General features: G+C 40.7%; 1 long non-coding RNA gene across 1 annotated transcript in view; it reads right to left on the minus strand.

Annotated features, from left to right (window-relative positions):
- The window catches only part of LOC144065902 (uncharacterized), a 60,880-nt gene that overhangs the window by 38,234 nt on the left and 4,339 nt on the right, over window positions 1-18,307 (minus strand). The gene's annotated exons all lie outside the window — the stretch shown is intronic.

Below are 18,307 nucleotides of genomic sequence, written 5' to 3' on the forward strand. Positions count from 1 at the left end.
AAAGTCAAAAATTAAGAATTCTGACTTCAGGGCCAAAATGAAGAATTCTGACTTTAAAGTCACACAATTTAGAATTCTGACTTCAAATTCAAAATGAAGAATTCTGACTTTAAAGTCACACAATTTAGAATTCTGACTTCAAATTCAAAATGAAGAATTCTGACTTTAAAGTCACAAAATGAAGAATTCTGACTTTAAAGTAACAAAATGAAGAATTCTGACTTTAAAGTCACAAAATTTAGAATTCTGACTTCAAATTCAAAATGAAGAATTCTGACTCCAAAATTAAGAACTCTGACTTCAAAGTCAAAACTAAGAATTCTGACTTCAAAGCCAAAATTAAGAATTCTGACTTTAAAGCCAAAATGAAGAATTCCGACTTCAAAGCCAAAATTAAGAATTCTGACTTCAAAGTCAGAATTGAAAATGAAGAATTCTGACTTTAAAGTAATAATTGCGACTTTATTGTGACTTTCTAAATGTGGTCTTAATTCTGTCAGAATTTTTCCATTTAACATTCGAATTTTGTTCTGAGAATTCTGAGTTTTGGAATTTTGACAATCGTTTCATCTCAGAATTCTGACCTTAAATTCAGAATCTGGCCACCTTTTTCTTTCGTGGTATCACGTAAAAAAAGATCAGTTATTAAAAAAACGAATTACCTGATTGGTAGGTAGACCAAAAAAATCTCCCATTCGTCAAAATTTCCTTTCTCTTCTGACCCAATCTTAAATTTCGTATCAACACATCACATCATAAACACAACGAGACCACATCTCCTCACTCTTACTCCCTTTCCCGCCTCATGACATCATCATTCCATCCACGCCATTTCGCCAATTAGTTCCCATCCACTTTCAATCACATTAATTATTAAAGTATGAACACGCTAGCAAGATTTACTCATTTAATTCACATATAAAAATCCCTTATACTGTGACTTTAAAGCAAAAGTGTCCTGCAACAGAGACCAATGAAATAGTCGGAATAAAACTACTGTGGTCTTCTGTCATTTTGTCAAATGCACCAAAAAAAAATATGTTCCTCTTATTGTAAAATGAGATGATCATGCTGCCTTTATGTGTTTTTATTTCCTTTGGGTTCTTTCCGACTCCACTCGCCTCTTCTGTCAGCTCCGTCACCCCCTCCCCTTGCAAAACACACATATTTTGACTCATATCCACACACATTCACGAACAGTCGGGGGCTTTAGGCTGCATCAATAAACCATTAAAAAAGAGAATCTGGACCGCCTCGGAGGGTCTCAAAAGAGTGCAAAAGGCCAAAACGCACAAAGAGACGTATTCACCTTATCGGGTGTATTTTTGCGGAGACCGCCATGGGAGGGTGGGGGTCTCCAGCTGTGGCTTCTGGATGTCAATCACACTGGAAGTCACTCGTCTAGGCAGTATATTTAAACCCTTTGTGAAATATCTCTTTAAAAAAATCAGATGAAGAGCTTGAGTCAAGGAAGTCTGATCTCGGTTTGGTTTTTATATTACGTATTTACATTATAGTACATTGCTTACATTCCACTTTGACTTAGATTTTTTTTGTAAATTTTATAGGATTCTGTGCACATATGATTGAAATACAAATACCGTATTTTCACGACTATAAGGCGCACCGCATTATAAGGCGCACCACATTATAAGGCGCACCGTCAATGAATGACACTTTTTTTTTCCATATATAAAGCACACTGGATTATAAGGCACCCTGTCTAGTTTGGAGAAAATGTAAGACTTTTAAGTGCACCTTATAGTCGTGAAAATACGGTAATCAATAAAAAGTAGGACTGTCAGATCGCATATTTGTGCATGCAAGTCACCTGAAAATGAAATTTCATTGTCTTTTTGACCCCCCAATTTGAACAGTGATAAATGATTTATGTGTAGTAGACATGCACCTGCTTATGGCAGGTGTGATAATGGTGTGTGCCCATAGCGAGCAATGATGATGTTGCTCACACCGGTACTCAGTGTGCTCAGGGAGGTTGTCTTTCTGCCCAGAAAAACAAAAAATTAGAAGGAACATTGGCGACGACCCTTGTGAGGATAGACGGAATATACAGTGTTTTTTTTTTTTCTATATTTTGCCCCTGAGACACAACAAATTGTGGACTTCATGTGTGTGGCTCCAGTTTTTTTTACCTAGGTCTACATTACAGGGGTGTCAGACTCGGGTTGGTTCGCGGGCCGCGTTAACGTCAACTAGATTTCATGTGGCCCGGACCATTTTAGATATATTTAGATTTTTTTTTAAATAAATGGATTAAAAAACTGGATTAAAAGCCCTGAATATTCATTTTTTATAGATATAAAACAATGTTTATTTTAGCTTTTTTATATATTTTTAGATTTTACAAAATTATTTTTGAACTAAAAACACAGAAAAAATGGATTAAAAAATGACAATTAATGATTTCAAAGGGGGAAAATCAGGAAATTTAATATATATCTATACTCTTCATTTTAATTTGATCCTAAAACTCAAAGTCGGCACTCACGATTTACTTTCCCGGGCCACACAAAATGATGCAGCGGGCCAGATTTGGCCCCCGGGCCGCTACTTTGACACGTGGTCTACAATTTCTTGTGTGTCTTGTGTATGTCTTGCTACTGCAACCAAGAAATTTCCCGAATACGGGATGAAATAAAGTTCTAACCTAACCTAACAACACTACAAGCAATAGCTCAACTCTCCAAAAAACAAGTGTAGACACGCCCCCACCCCAGGCAAAGTGCTGCCAACTGCCTTAATTGAAATATGATGATATTGACTCATGGGGGTCAATAGCTGGATTACGGCACCTCATGTAAAACTAGGTGCCACCAAATGACTTTGCAAAGCAATAAAGGCCCAAAGTCGTATATGTTTATGCTCGGCCGTACTTTTCTGAGAAAGCTTGCAAAAGTGATAAAGCAAACGGGCGCTTGCCAATTTTACGATGGCCGTATAAAAAAAAAAAATAGAGCCATGCTCTCACCCGAGTCGTCGCGTTATGACATCACACACGTGTTGTCGTGTGTCATTTTAAGGCGGATGACACCGTAAACATTAACACCGGGGGTATGGGAAATAAAAAGACATTACTATGTCGGGAGGATCAATGTGATAAAAAAGGACATATGCAAATATAATGGTTTATATGTTTTTTAGAGAGCAGCGCCTCACTGTAACAAAAAAAAGTGTCAATGCTAATGACCACTAAATTAGCAATTAGCTATAACAAGAAATCTAAAAATTCAATCACTGCAAATAATCACTGATAAAAAAAAAGAAAACAAATGCCAAGTAAAAAGATTGGATTAGAAATAGAGTACTTTTATTTGTGCTACTGCTTTTTCGCCATTTTTGAACCTGGCAACTTATAACCTAGTGCGGTTTATATTCGATCATGTTCCGAACCACTTGTCGCGGGGGGTGCTGGAGCCCATCCCAGCTGATATCGCGAACTAGGCAGGGGAAACACACTGAATCGGTGGCAAGCCAATCACAGGGCAGAAAGATACGAACAACCATTGACGCTAGGGGCAATTTAGAGTGTTTAACCAGCCTAGCATGCATGTTTTGGGGATGTAGGAGGAAACTGGAGTACCCGGAGAAAACCCACGCAAGCCCAGGTAGAACATGCAAACTACACACAGTGAGGACCAACCTGGGATTGAACCCTCGACCCCAGAACTGTAAGGCCCACGTGCTAACCAATTCTTATCGCTAAATACAGTGGGTGTGTCTTAAGCTCATCTCATCTCATCTCATTTTCTGAACCGCTTTATCCTCACTAGGGGTGCTGGAGCCTATCCCAGATGACTTCGGTCCAGAGGCGAATTGGTGGCCAGCCAATCACAGGGCACAAGAAGACAAAAAACCAATCACAGGGCAATTTAGAGTGTCCAATCAGCCTACCATGCATTTCTTTGGAATGTGGGAGGAAACGAGAGTATCCGGAGAAAACCCATGCAGGCCCAGGGAGACCATGCAAACTCCACACAGGTGGACCGACCTGGATTTGAGCCCAGGTCTCCCACTGTGAGGCCAAAGCGCTAACCACGAGCGACACCAAATTGTAATAATGTCACAACGATGCCATTTTACTTTGCCTTGATTCTGCTATGTTGCCAGCCACTTGGCAGATATGCAAATGATCCCGTCAAAGTCCCGCATTCCCCTTCCTCACCTCACGGCTGCCGGCCAGCCCCGCAAATAAGTCATGCCCATTTGCCAGAACGGAGGGGCCCGCGACCTGAGCGAGCTGTCACAGCCCATTCTGCTTCTCCTCAGTCACTTTGAAAAGAGAAGTGAAAGAAAAGAAGGCGGGATTCATTGGTATTTGGCAACGCTTATCCGCTGATAATGACAAGCGCTTTGACATCGTTTATGGGAATACATTAGACGGATGCCACTTGAGCAGAAAATTCTCATGTTTTAACCCCTGATCTGGAGTCAGTTAACCATATTAGCCAACCACGATTGGTCGCGGACATTTATAAGTGCGTTTGTTGGTTATTTTCAAACAAAATGTCTGAAAATTTGGGTCGAAATAAATGTGGGAAAAGATGAAATTTCTCATTTGCGTGCCATGTAGTGTGTGACATGATTTTTATGGCCACCAAAGGGCCTCGTTACTTATTTTTACTTTTTTGAGTGAATCCGGTTAAACAATATCTGTTTAGTGAAAGCTCACATTTGGCTCAAATTTGAACTTTTTGTATTAAAATGCGAGAGATTAAAGACTTATTCATAATTTAGCAAGTTTAGCAAAATATTGCTGTAATTTAATTGTTTGGCAATGGAAATGAGTATTTAGTAGTTAAGAAAAATGTTTTTAATGTTTCTTTTAAACAGAATTACTGCATAGGCATTGTAAAATAATCTTTTCCAGTGGTAAAATCCATTGTTAAAAATAATAAGTAATAGAAGCTAGTCGAAAACAAATGGCATATTTATGCAGTTTTTTTTCTTCATCTTTCGTATTCAATATGAATATGATCAGCAGCCATCGTGACTTTTGTCTTTCTGTCATTTCCATCTGTTTAAGGATGCAGAATACATTCACGCTTGTTGAGTTTCCACCGTGTGTGACGAGCATCCTTGCTAAATTATTCTTCCGCATTTTTCAAAAGCGACCCGCACTCCGCCAGTTGACTTTTTCACATCGCGTCGTAAGAAGCAGTTTTGGCTGTCATGCTGGGCCGCTTTGGCTTTTTAACAAGACATTTGAACACATTCTTAGTCTCAATATTTTCCCTTCGTTCACCCGCGTTCCTCCGAAGTTGGGCCTTGGCATGCAGACATTCGCTTTTGTTCCTTTTTCAAAGGGAGAAGAGGACGTTGATTTTCATGAAGAATGCTGCAGAAACTCGGTTGAAATTGTTTAACTCTAAATGCCGAGTGAGAAGAACTTTCTGGAGAAGCCCTTCCCACAAAAGACTGCTGAGATCTGCCCGAGGTTAATATTCAATATTTAACACATTCCTTACTATAAAATGTGATGAAAAATGATCACAAATCTTGGTTGCAATGCTTTCCCGCATCTGGCAACGTGTGTCATGAATCTGGACAGTCATATCCCTGCAACTATTCATTCATTTTCATCCTCATAAGGGTCGCGGGGGTGCTGGAGTCTATCCCAGCTGACTATAGGCACTAGGCAGAGGAAACCCTGAATCGGTGGCTAACCAATCGCAGCGCACAAGGAGACGGACCACCAATCACATTCATAGCTAGGGGCAATTTACCGTATAATTAGCTTAACATGCATGTTTTTGGGATGTGGGAGGAAACCGGATTCCCTGGAGAAAACCCATGCAAGCCTGGGGAGAACAGGCAAACTCCATACATTGAGGACCAACCTATTAAATCTTGGATGAGAATGACTTTATAGTGTTTATATAGTCGACATAGTTAAAAATTAAAAGATTTTTGGCTGGTGGCGTACCATGATTTTTTTTCGTAAAGGGTGCCACAGCTCAAAAAAGGTTGCAAAACTGCATCCCCTTATTGAATAAATCAAACCCAAACTAGAACACATCCAAAATATGATATACCGTATTTTCTCGGATATAAGCCGCCTCCGCATATAAGCCGAACACGTAAAATTGCCTTAAAATCGTTGAATTTTACAATTTCTCATGTGTAAGCCGCTTCCGCGTATAAGCCGAACCCTTAAAATTTCCTGAAAATCGTAAATTTTTACAATTTCTCGCGTATAAGCCGCTTCCGCATATAAGCTGAACCCTTAAGTGCCTTAAAATCGTTAAATTTTACAATTTCTCGCTATAAGCCGCTTCCGCGTATAAGCCAAACCCTTAAAATCTTCTAAAATCGTTGATTTTTACAATTTCTCACATATAAGCCGCTTCCGCGTATAAGCCGAACCCTTAAAATTGCCTTAAAATCGTTGAGTTTTACAATTTCTCGCGTATAAGCCGCCCCCTAATCCACAATTTTCACCTCCATATTGATGGTTTTAATAGGGAGTACAAATGTGTTACTTTGAAGGGAAAATCTTAAGAAAAATCATCACACGTGGTATTTCTTAGATACTGTATGAATCAAAAGCACAATATTAGGGTCATTATTATATGGTGATTATGGCAAATGCATGCAGAGAACAAAGATTTTAAAACGATCAAGCATTGTGGAGTCAATTATGCTGGCATGCCAAGTGTTACAATGACCGGCCTCGTTTAAAAAGTGGCTGTGGTCTGCAAACTGGTCACCATGATTGATTTTCAACAACCCCTATAAAGCAAACACAAAGCAGACGGGTGATGTTTTTCAACATTTTCAACCGTGGGACTCTGTTTTATCATCAAATCGGGCTCGAGGTATCGTGTATAAAACCCCGGAGGATTTTACGAGCAATTGGTAGCCAATGAAAACAACAAAGAATGAAATCGCCTCAAATGAAACTCATCGATTGCTTAGTTGAGGAATGAAATATGGAAAATTCTAGGCTATTTTATTAAAATTGGGCCTTAATATATCTTTTTATTCCCCTTTTTCTATTTTGAACGTCCAATTTGGAGTTCAACTTGGCCGCCGTAGTCGACAGAGGGTGAAAAAGCTTGCCAGTGTATTGAAGTTGGCGTCAGCGTGAGCTAAATAAAACAATGGCCCAGAATGGCGGGAGTCATAGAGGTGAGGCCGGCGTACGGCGAGGTCGCGCCGCCACCGGCCTTCGCGCATAAGGCGGCCGGTCTAATGAGGAGGCGGAACGTTGGCGTGCTGTCCGTTGCCAAGTTAGACGCTTTCCGATTCTTTCGTTTTTTGCCAGTTAAACTTGCAAACGCGGATGATGAGTACTTAGGGGGATAAACTTTTTAGAAATTGAGCCTCTAAAGCGGGGGTGTCAAACTGCTCTATGTTCCTGGCCAAGGAATTGGAAAATTGAACTCATTGTCAGCCAATGATGGCGCAAGGCGTTTCATCCAATTTGATTGGAAGAGGCGAATGAACATTTGTTTTGGAAAAAGTGAAAAAAAAATCTTTGTAGAACGTCGGGCTTACAGTTCTGGGGTCCAGTGTTCGATCCCAGGTCGGTCCTCACTGTGTGGAGTTTGCATGTCTTCCCAGGGCTTGCGTGGTTTTTTTCCGGGTACTCCGGTTTGCTCCCACATCCCAAAAAACATACATGCTAACCTAATTGTATGTGAAATTTAGCTTTAGCTATGATTGGTTGCCCTTTGTCTCCTTGTGGTCTGTGATTGGCTGGCCACCGATTCAGGGTGTCCCCTACCTAACGCCCGTAGTTAGCTGGGATAGCCTCCAGCACCCCAAGCGACCCTCATAAAATGAACAAACGGACCTAACACTACGTAGCTGGTGCGATCTACACTCCAGTGCGACTTATACTCCAGTGTGACTTATACTCAAGTGCGACCTATACTCGAGTGCGATTTATAATCCGAAAAATATGATACTCAAATTAAATCCGTTAAACCACAGGTGTCAAAGTGGCGGCCCGGGGGCCAAATCTGGCCCGCCACATCATTTTGTGCGGCCCGAGAAAGTAAATCATGAGTGCCGACTTTCTGTTTTAGGATCAAATTAAAATGAAGAGTATAGATGTATATTAAATTTCCTGATTTTCCCCCTTTGAAATCATTGTCATTTATTAATCCATTTTTTCAGTTCAAAAATAATTTTGTAAAATCTAAAAATATATTAAAAAGCTAAAATAAACATTGTTTTAGATCTATAAAAAATGAATATTCAGGGCTTTTAATCCAGTTTTTTAAATCCATTTATTTAAAAAAATCTAAATATTATATCTAAAATGGTCCGGCCCACATGAAATCTAGTTGACGTTAACGCGGCCCCTTTTTAAATCAATAATTGTCATTTTTTAATCCATTTTTTCTGTGTTTTTAGTTCAAAAATCATTTTGTAAAATCTAAAAATATATAAAAAAGCTAAAATAAACATTGTTTTAGATCTATAAAAACACTGAATATTCAGGGCCTTTAATCCAGTTCATTTAATCCATTTATTAAAAACATCTAAATATTATATCTAAAATGGTCCGGCCCACATGAAATCGAGTTGACGTTAAAGCGGCCCGCGAACCAACGCAAGTCTGACACCCTTGCGTTAAGCGATCAAGAAAAACAAATTGAAAAATAGTTTTTCTGAGCGATTGTGTCCTATCCCTACCAAATTCCCACTATAGTCTGGACAGACGTTAATTTGCAACAAAAAAAAAATCCCCCAACGGTGCAAAGTAACAAGAGCTACCCACATTTCCACACAATAAATGACGCACGAGTAAGAAAAAGACCATTCTAGCATTTTCCCACTAACGCACTTTGCTCCGAGTACCCCGTTAGCGCGTGGCTAATGGATCCATTGAACACAGAACAACCAAGGCGCCGCCGTTCCGTCGTCACACCGGCTGATAATACACGATAATGCGATCACGGTGGGCCCCAAACAAAAAAACATGGCCGCCACGCACACCCGCACACCTGACCTCACCCTCTCCGAATGCAGACAGATAAAAGGATGTTGTCCTCAATGCTATCGTGTCCCCCTTCGGCATGAATAATGAAGGTCGGCACCTTGTTTATCTTTCAATTCAATATTTACCCCTTGTCAGACGCATTTGGGGGCTTTTCATCAGCACCATTTTTTTTTAAAAACCCTCCACGGTATTTGTCCTCATTGTTAATGTTTGATGAACACCACAATAAAGTGCTACTCCCCTCTACCTGCGCCCCACTTGTGTTTTTATTGTTTCCGTCTCCCAGGACCGACGCCAGCATTCCACGAACCCCCCAGCCAACGTCTCATTTCCTCCCACGAGAAGCCCAACCTCCCCACTTTTATCCCCTTATTTTCCATCACTTCCTTTTGTTACCCTCAAGGTAAATTTAGGATGAATTGAATTAGGCAAGGAAAAGTAGGTCATCACTTCATTGTGTTGTTAGAGTGAAGGTTAAATCTGACGATGGTGAATTCCCAGCAGTCGATGAGGTTTTTTTTTGTTTTTGTTTTAAAGTTGCAAGCCAAGTTTGAGGTTACTTAGGAGGGTGTCAAGACAAGATTTGGGTTTCGAGACAGGGATTTAGTTTTCAAAGTAGTTTCCGCTTGGGTGCCCTTCACAAGGGCTTATTTGCTGGACTAAACACTATCACTACAAGTACTGTATTTACAATTCAACCATGTTTTTTTCTTTTTTAAATATTTTTATCCATATTTTAAATCTTGGCATCTTTCAGTCGTGTGTGTTTTAGTTTTTTATTTTAGTTTTTACTGCTCCTCTTTCATCTTTTATATATGCATATCACTTTGTAAATTGTGTGTGTCAATGTTTGATATTATATCTATATTGGAAATATTGAGGAATATTTTTTTGCCTTTTATAAAAAAATCCATTACATTTTTCTAGTTATTTATTAATCCCATGAAGAATTTCCTAAAATAAATAAAAAACAAAATATTTCATTATTTACTTTAATTAAAAAATGTAATTAATATTTTTAATAAAATGTGTTTAATGCCTTTTGTTTGAATGAAAAGAAAAATAAATGTTTAAAAGTTGATAAAAGGAAATATTTCCTCTTAATATAGAAAAAAAGATTGAAATAAAAAGATGTTCAAATCTAAAAAACTAAAACAATATTTAGGTTTTATTTTTTTTAAATATATTTTTAATCTAAAACTACTAAAATGTGAATGCTTCCTCTTTTCCCCTTTTTTGTTCCATTGTACATAAACAAAAATATGTATTATTTTCCTTTTTTCGATTCTAACCCAAAACATCCAGAGGAAAATAAAAATGTAACAACCTCCCATTTTTAAATAAAAAAGATGAGAATAGCTATTAAGAGTCTCAAAAAACTATATTAATGATCTATTAGACCATCAAAAAAACTGTCAACTATTTTTACTCGCATATAAGCTGCCCCCACATATAAGCCGCACCCGCATATAAGCTGCACCCACATATAAGCCGCACCCGCATATAAGCCGCACCTGCATATAAGCCGCACCCTTAAAAATTGCCTTAAAATCGTTGCATTTTACATTTTTTTTTCCAACAAATGCGGCTTTTTTGCGAGTAAATACGGTAATAACAGCTGCCTCGTAGTCAGATGCAACCGCCCTCCGAACCGTAACTACAACGTGACTCCCTAACATTCGCCACACACTTTAAAGGCCCAGTCTCTCCACACAAAAAAACCCAGAACATTTTCCCTCCTTTCCACCGTCTCCAGAGCATTCCGCTAAAAAACAACCCCCGATCCCTCGATCCTTCATTTCTTACCCTCGTGTTGCGACACGCGTACTAAAAAGCCGACGCTTTCTTACCTCCAGGCTGCGCAACATCCAATGGCCGCCTTGTAATTACTGACTTTTGATTATTCCCATTTCGTGTTTCGGCGAGCGGCGACCGACGGGCGGGTGCTTGGCGAGGAGGGGGCCGACGCCATTGATTGTCTCACTTTCGGCCCTCTAATTGAGCCAAATGGGAATGTCTGTTGCCAGAGTTCACTGTCCTCTAGTGTTTACATGCTGGTCCACCAGAGACACATTCTGTAGCAAACTCCTGCGGACACACTCGCAGATATTTTCTATATAATTAGAGTATATGTGCAAATATAATACAAGGCACTCCCTGATGATGGCGGCTGTGCGTATTACAGATGGGCCCACAGATGCTACTGGGAATGAGTGCTGTTGTCTAATGACGCACATCAGAGCTGTTATTTCTTCATAACACAATGCGTATGACTCGGTGTGTATGTGCGTGTGTGTATGTGTGTGTGTGTTGGCCTTTGTAATTGCCAGCGTGTGCCATCGCCGGGTCCTAATCATTAAAATTTACACGTAAACTCGCCTCCGTCGGAGTTTTTAATTGTGGTCAAGCGGATCTGACGCCGGGCGAAAGAATGAGGGCGTCGTTGGTCCGGTCCGGCTTCAAAAAGGCTAAAGCGCTAACGGTGGCGGACCTTTAATTACAAGGAAAGACTTAAAGGATTCTGAAGAAGGTGGGAAGGTTTGGGGGGAAAAGGAGGCGGTGAACGGATGATTTTTGTGGTCGGGGTTTGATGTCGGGTTGAAGGCGGGGTGTGGGATTTTAAATGTGGGTAAAGGATTCAAAGGGGAGGGGAAAGTTTCAGACGTTGGCTTTGGGAGAGTTTTGTTGTTTCAAATTAAGGGGTTAGGGCAGGGCTGGGGGATCCAGTCCTTGAGGGTCGAGGTGGGTGCAGGTTTTTGTTCCAACCGATCCAACAAAGACAGTTTAACCAATTAGATTTCTGCTGAAACAAGAACCACCTGGCTGCAATCCACTTGTAACATACCAAATTGGTGGAAAGGTTTTTTTCTGTTATGGGTTGTGATAGGTTCGATTGTTAAAATATCAACCTTGATACCTTGATATGTAATGTGTATCTCATGCTATTATTGCACCCAGAGACTTGGTTAACATTACACCGCTACGGACACACTTCCTGGTTGTGCTTAGTAATAAACCTAACAGGTTGGAACGAAAACCTGCACCCACTGCTGCCCTTTGTGGAATTGTTTGCCGACCCCGGGGTTAGGGGTTTAGGTATGGCTCAAAAAAGGTCATTTAGTCTTCTTGTTGAAATCCTACTTCATTAAACCAAACCCAGAATATGTCGGATCCATTTCCATTGGTCTCCAAGTCTGCCCTATGACTGCGATTCTGTTCGTAACTTTTATAAACCGAATATCTAGCCAATCTCAACAAGCCCATACTTGTTTTGACCGGTTCATTTATAACAGACAAGGATGGGGTTTTAGGTTTTAGTTACCTGACACGTTTTGGCATTGTACTCCGACCTTCTTCAGGGTGTCACTGATGTAGTTCTATAACAACTACCACAACGCCAAAACATGTCAGGTGACTAAAACCTAAAACAACACCATTGTCTTTTATAAACGAACCGGTCAAAACAAGTATAGGCTTGTTGAGTTGGCTAGATATTCGGTTTCTACTTACGAACAGAATCGGGGTCCTAGGGCAGCCTTGGAGACCAATACAAATGGATCCAACGTATTCTGGAGTGGTTTTGGTTTAATGAAGTAGGATTTCAAAGTTTGATGTCATGTTCATCTTTGAACAAAATGCGCTAGAACAGAGGACTGAAAAACCTGTGTCGGGTTCTGTATTTCTCACCTTGTTGTCTCTCCTCCCAAGTACGTTATATTTTAGTTTCTACTAAATAGAAAGCCCGGTTTTACCTTAACTATTTTTGGAGCCTTTTAAATGTAGGCCACCATTTACTGTAACCACGTGTAATTGAACCCCATCCACTCAGGAAAGCTGCGGACCGTATTGATTACGGTCCCGCATTAAACATTGAACTCATCACTGTGCTTGGTTAAATGATTCTATAATGAATAATAGATGAGATTGAAGGGCCGGGGAGGGTAATAAATGGGTCTGGGTGATATTCATTGAAGGACCGTGTTTGACTTTTTCAAACGGCTTCTGGCGTCATTAATCAGATCAAAACCCATTTAAAAAGTTTATGACTTACATACATGTCGCGGACTCTTTAAAAGTTAGTACGTTTGTTGAGACGGGAAGAACACAGAAGAACCATTCATGCATCAATATTAGCGAAAAATTCAGGCCAGTCGTCCACATTCTGATTAATTATTCATAGCGAATGGCGAGCCATGAGTTAAACATCAAAACTGCTCTAGCGACTTCATAACATAGTCGGATTATTTAACACTTTGTTATGAGGACTATTAAAGAACTCTTTACGTAGCAAAGACGCCATGAAAGTGAAAGTCCAATCATTTCCACTGCCATGGACTGTGGGATTTTTTTCAGACTGTTTACGACACGTGTCAAAGTGGCGGCCCGGGGGCCAAATTTGGCTCGCCGCATCATTTTGTGTGGCCCGGGAAAGTAAATCATGAGTGTCGACTTTCTGTTTTAGGATCAAATTAAAATGAAAAGTATAGAGGTATATTAAATTTCCTGATTTTCCCCCTTTGAAATCAATAATTGTAATTTTTTAATCCATTTTTTCTGTGTTTTTAGTTCAAAAATCATTTTGTAAAATCTAAAAATATATAAAAAAAGCTCAAATAAACATTGTTTTAGATCTATAAAAAACTGAATATTCAGGGCTTTTAATCCAGTTCTTTTAATCCATTTATTTTAAAAAATCTAAATATTATATCTAAAATGGTCCGGCCCACGTGAAATCAAGTTGACGTTAAAGCGGCCCGGGAACCAACCCTGACAAGTCTGACACCCTTGGTTTACGACAAGGGTGCTCAATATGTCGATCGCAAGCGACCAGTCGATTGTTAAGGTACTATCGGTAGGTCGCATGACAGTAAGATTTGATTGGATTTGTAATAAGGGGCAATTTAGAGTGTCCAATCAGCCTACCATGCATTTCTTTGGAATGTGGGAGGAAACCGGAGTACTCGGGGAAAACCCACAAAGACCCGAGGAGAACATGCAAACTCCACATAGGTGGACCGACCTGGATTTGAACCCAGGTCCCCCACTGTGAGGCCGACGCGCTAACCAATAAGCCGCCGGTAGATCTTTGAGCAAAAAAAATTGAGTACTCCTTGTTTACGAGATCTGATCTCTGGCTGAGTATTTCTCGAAAAAGCATAGTTTGAATCGGGAGTTGTCTGAGCAAGTGTAAGATTTGTCTTTTGCGGGTTTGTGTGCGGGTGCGAGGACTCTTTCAATCACTTGATGTATGTAAATGTGCCGGAGCCTGTCGTAATTTACAACACGGCCTCTGTCGCGTCTAATACATTTCGCGTCGTCTCGGTGTTTATCATGACTCTTGTTGCTCTTTAGTCTGTCTCCCCGTTTCCCCATCTTTCCTTCGGGGTGCCGTGTATGCGAGACAGCTCGGTAATTAGTTCTTTAGCGTGTGCTGGCTAAATCCTCCCGCCTCGTGGCTTCCATCCGAATCGGAGAGCTCTGATCACCATCCAGACTCGGAACTCTAACACGGAGCAGTGGGGGGAAGGTTAATAAATAAATGAAAATCACTTAATAAAAGAACAAGGGTTTGACTTAAGGGATTCGAAAGGAGGGTTTCAAGCAGGATGAGAAATGAGAGTTTATGTTTCAAAGTAGGGTTTGAATGGCTAGTGTTTCGAAATAGGGTTACAGTGCATTTCAAAGTGGGGTTTCGAGGCAGAGGTGGCGTTTAAAAACAGGTTTTCAAGACTGGATGGTGTTGCAAAGAAGGTCGTTTTTAGCAACGGTTTGGGATTTAAAGTGTAGGAGTTGTGCGCACATTATCATTATTTATTTAAGTCTAAGCTAAGCTTGCGTTTGAACGTTTTGTTTGCTTTCGGTAAGGAGTCACCTTCATTTGGGTTTTGCTACCAATTAAAGACATTTTGTTGATCCTTGTCCTAAAGCAAGGGTGTCAGACTCGGGTTGGTTCGCGGGCCGCGTTAACGTCAACTCGATTTCATGTGGGCTGGACCATTTTAGATATAATATTTAGATTTTTTTCATAAATGGATTAAAAGAACTAGATTAAAAGCCCTGAATGTTCTGTTTTTTAGAGATCTAAAACAATGTTTATTTTAGATTTTTTTATATTTTTATATTTTACAAAATGATTTTTTGAACTAAAAACACAGAAAAAATGATTAAAAAATTACAATTATTGATTTAAAAGGGGGAAAATCAGGAAATTTAATATACATCTATACTCTTCATTTTATTTTGTCCTAAAACAGAAAGTCGGCACTCATGATTTACTTTCCCGGGCCACACAAAATGATGCGGCGGGCCAGATTTGGCCCCCGGGCCGCCACTTTGACACATCCGTCCTAAACAAAATGTCCTGGGGCATCTTGCAGGGCTTGTGCCTTCTTGTCACGACTAAAGTGATGAGATGTGAGATTTGGAAAACTCAGACGTCCCAATTGTGGTATCAAACCCTCATTTTAGGATCGGGACTTCGGAGGAGTTTCCAAAACTGGAGGGTTCTAGGCCAGGATTAGTTTCCCAAGTTAAGCGTTTGTGTCGTGGATTTGATTTTAAAGAGAACCACAAGTATGAGATAAGATTTTAAAGTAGTCTGATGGATTGCTTCAAGGTTTTCAAAGTTGGGTTTCAAGATGGAGTTGAGAAAGGTTGGGTTTTGAAACAGTTTAGTTTCTACTAAGGGTTGAGGGGTGGGGTTTCAAGTTCGGGTTTTTACGATAAGGCTATAGTAACGAAAATAGGTTTTCAAGCCAGAGCTGGCGTTTTAAATGAATGTTTTGAGAGCGGCTAAAGTTTACAACCTAGTGCTTAAAACTGGGTTAGGGTTCATTAATTTATTCAGGTAAGAGCCGAGCAGGGTTAATAAAGGAATAAATCAAAGTGACTCAATAAAAGAAGACGAGTTGGGAGAAGAGTTTGAAAATCGGCCATTTGTCAGCCGTCAATTGTCTCCTGCTCTCGCTCTCATTTAGCAGGATGATTGCCTCCCGTGGCCCTGGGGAACCATTGCGAGCACACTCTATTACTTCCTGCAGCACTTTACTCTCCCGCCAATATCAAACGCTCAATAACAACAGGACGGAGCTGCGTGTAAACTCCTCCAGTCTATTAGCTTGACTCCGATTCATCCGGCAGTCGGCGTCGATATCGGGGAACCCCAGAGGAACATTATCCATATTGAAACAACTGGAGGCTCGCGCCAGTCCGTTGCATCGGAGGCGGCATAATGAAAAATGTCGGCGCCGCATTAAAGTCGAGCTAATAAAGACGGAGAAGTAACGAGCAAACAAACTAACTTTGGGGAGCTGACGGGTCTAAGCGGAAGAATGTTTAGAAATGCTTGTGTGTAGCGCCCAAAATTGCATTTTTAAGTTTTCATACGCAATAATTTAATGATTGAATAGAGTCAAAATATTCTGAAATAAATCATCAACACTGGAACCTATCACAGGTCACTACAGGAACCCTGAATCGGTGGCCAGCCAATCGCAGGGAACACACAGGGGGACAACTAATCACTCATACCTAGCGACGATTTAGCGTACAATTAGCTTAGCACACATGTGTCAAAGTGGCGGCCTGGGGGCCAAATCTGGCCCACCGCATCATTTTGTGTGGCCCGGGAAAATAAATCATGAGTGCCGACTTTCTGTTTTAGGATCAAATTAAAATGAAGAGTATAGATGTATATTAAATTTCCTGATTTTCCCCCTTTTAAATCAATAATTGTAATTTTTTAATCATTTTTTTCCATGTTTTTAGTTCAAAAATCATTTTGTAAAATCTAAAAATATATAAAAAAGCTAAAATAAACATTGTTTTAGATCTATAAAAAACTGAATATTCAGGGATTTTAATTCAGTTCTTTTCATCCATTTATATATAAAAAATCTAAATATTATATCTAAAATGGTCCAGCCCACATGAAATCAAGTTGACGTTAAAGCGGCCCGCAAACCAACCCGAGTCTGACACCCTTGGCTTAGCATACATATTTTTGGAATGTGGGAGGAAACCAGAGTCCCCGGAGAAAACCCATGCAAGCCCAGAGAGAACATGCAAACTACACAATTTGAGGACCCAACTGGGATTGAACCCACGACCCCAGAACTGTGAGGCCGACGCGCTAACCACTCGCTCACCGGTCCGCCCATATATGCATTTAAATATTATTAAATCTACATTTCTTTCATTCATTCATTTTCTGAACCGCTTTATCCTCACAATGATTGCTGGGGGTGCTGGAGCCTATCCCAGCTGAGGTGGGAGACACCCTGAATCGGTGGGCAGCCAATTACAGGGCACAAGGACGACCAATCATGGCAAGGGGTAATTTAGAGTGTCCAATCAACCTACCAAGCATGTCTGTGGAATGTGGGAGGAAACTGGAGTACCCGGAGAAAACCCACACAGGCCCAAGAATAACATAAAAAACACCACAGAGGTAGACCGACCTGGATTTGAACCCAGGACCCCAGAGCTGTGAGGCCGACACGCTAACCACTCACCCCCCCCCCCCCCCCCTGCCACCCATAAATATATTTAATTCATTAACGCTATAAATAAGTACTAAAATAAATACACAAACCATCACATGCCGTCTGGTCTTTTAAGATGTGACATCAAACTCCCTAACATCGAGCAACAGAGCGGCTGCGCCGCCGCCGCCGTCCAAGCGGGTTGTTCGCCAAAGCCGCGGCAGCCAAAGCGCGGGGAAAAGTCCCTGAATGACGGCACAAATCTGTAGGATGACAAATAACCTCTTTGAAGCCACACCGCGGCGAATAGGATCCCATTTGGCTATTTTGAAATAAGATGAGGGGAGCTTAAAACTAAAATATATATATATATATATATAAAAAAACCATAAGGCCTTCCACCGTGTCACTGTGCTAGTTTTAGTCTTGTCGAAGCTGCGAGCAAAAAAAGCGGCCGCCTGCTTATCTAAATAAAAGTGTCACGCCTGTTCATTTTGATACTTTCTCGCAACAATACTCCCCGTGACAAGCCATCCGAGGGACTAACACAAACAATAACGTCAGCTTCCCACCCCGCGGCCTTATGCGTCACAATTCTGCATGCATGCAGGTGCAGGCATAAACTTAGCAAGGCGGTGCGGCGCTCTCAAATTGAAATGGACTTGCGGAGAAATGAGCAATTTCCCAGTGGAAGGATTGCAAAGTCGGTGAGGCCGTCGCCGGCTGACCCGTCATCAATCACCTCGTGGAGCAAAAAAACGGCAAAGCCTCCTTGGAGGTACGCTCGCATCTTGGGATGAACCACCTGAATAAACACACGGCTTAATGCAATTAATTTGTTCTTGGCCTAATT

This window comes from Stigmatopora argus, chromosome 2 (genome assembly GCF_051989625.1).
Source record: "Stigmatopora argus isolate UIUO_Sarg chromosome 2, RoL_Sarg_1.0, whole genome shotgun sequence".
NCBI classification, from domain to species: domain Eukaryota; kingdom Metazoa; phylum Chordata; class Actinopteri; order Syngnathiformes; family Syngnathidae; genus Stigmatopora; species Stigmatopora argus.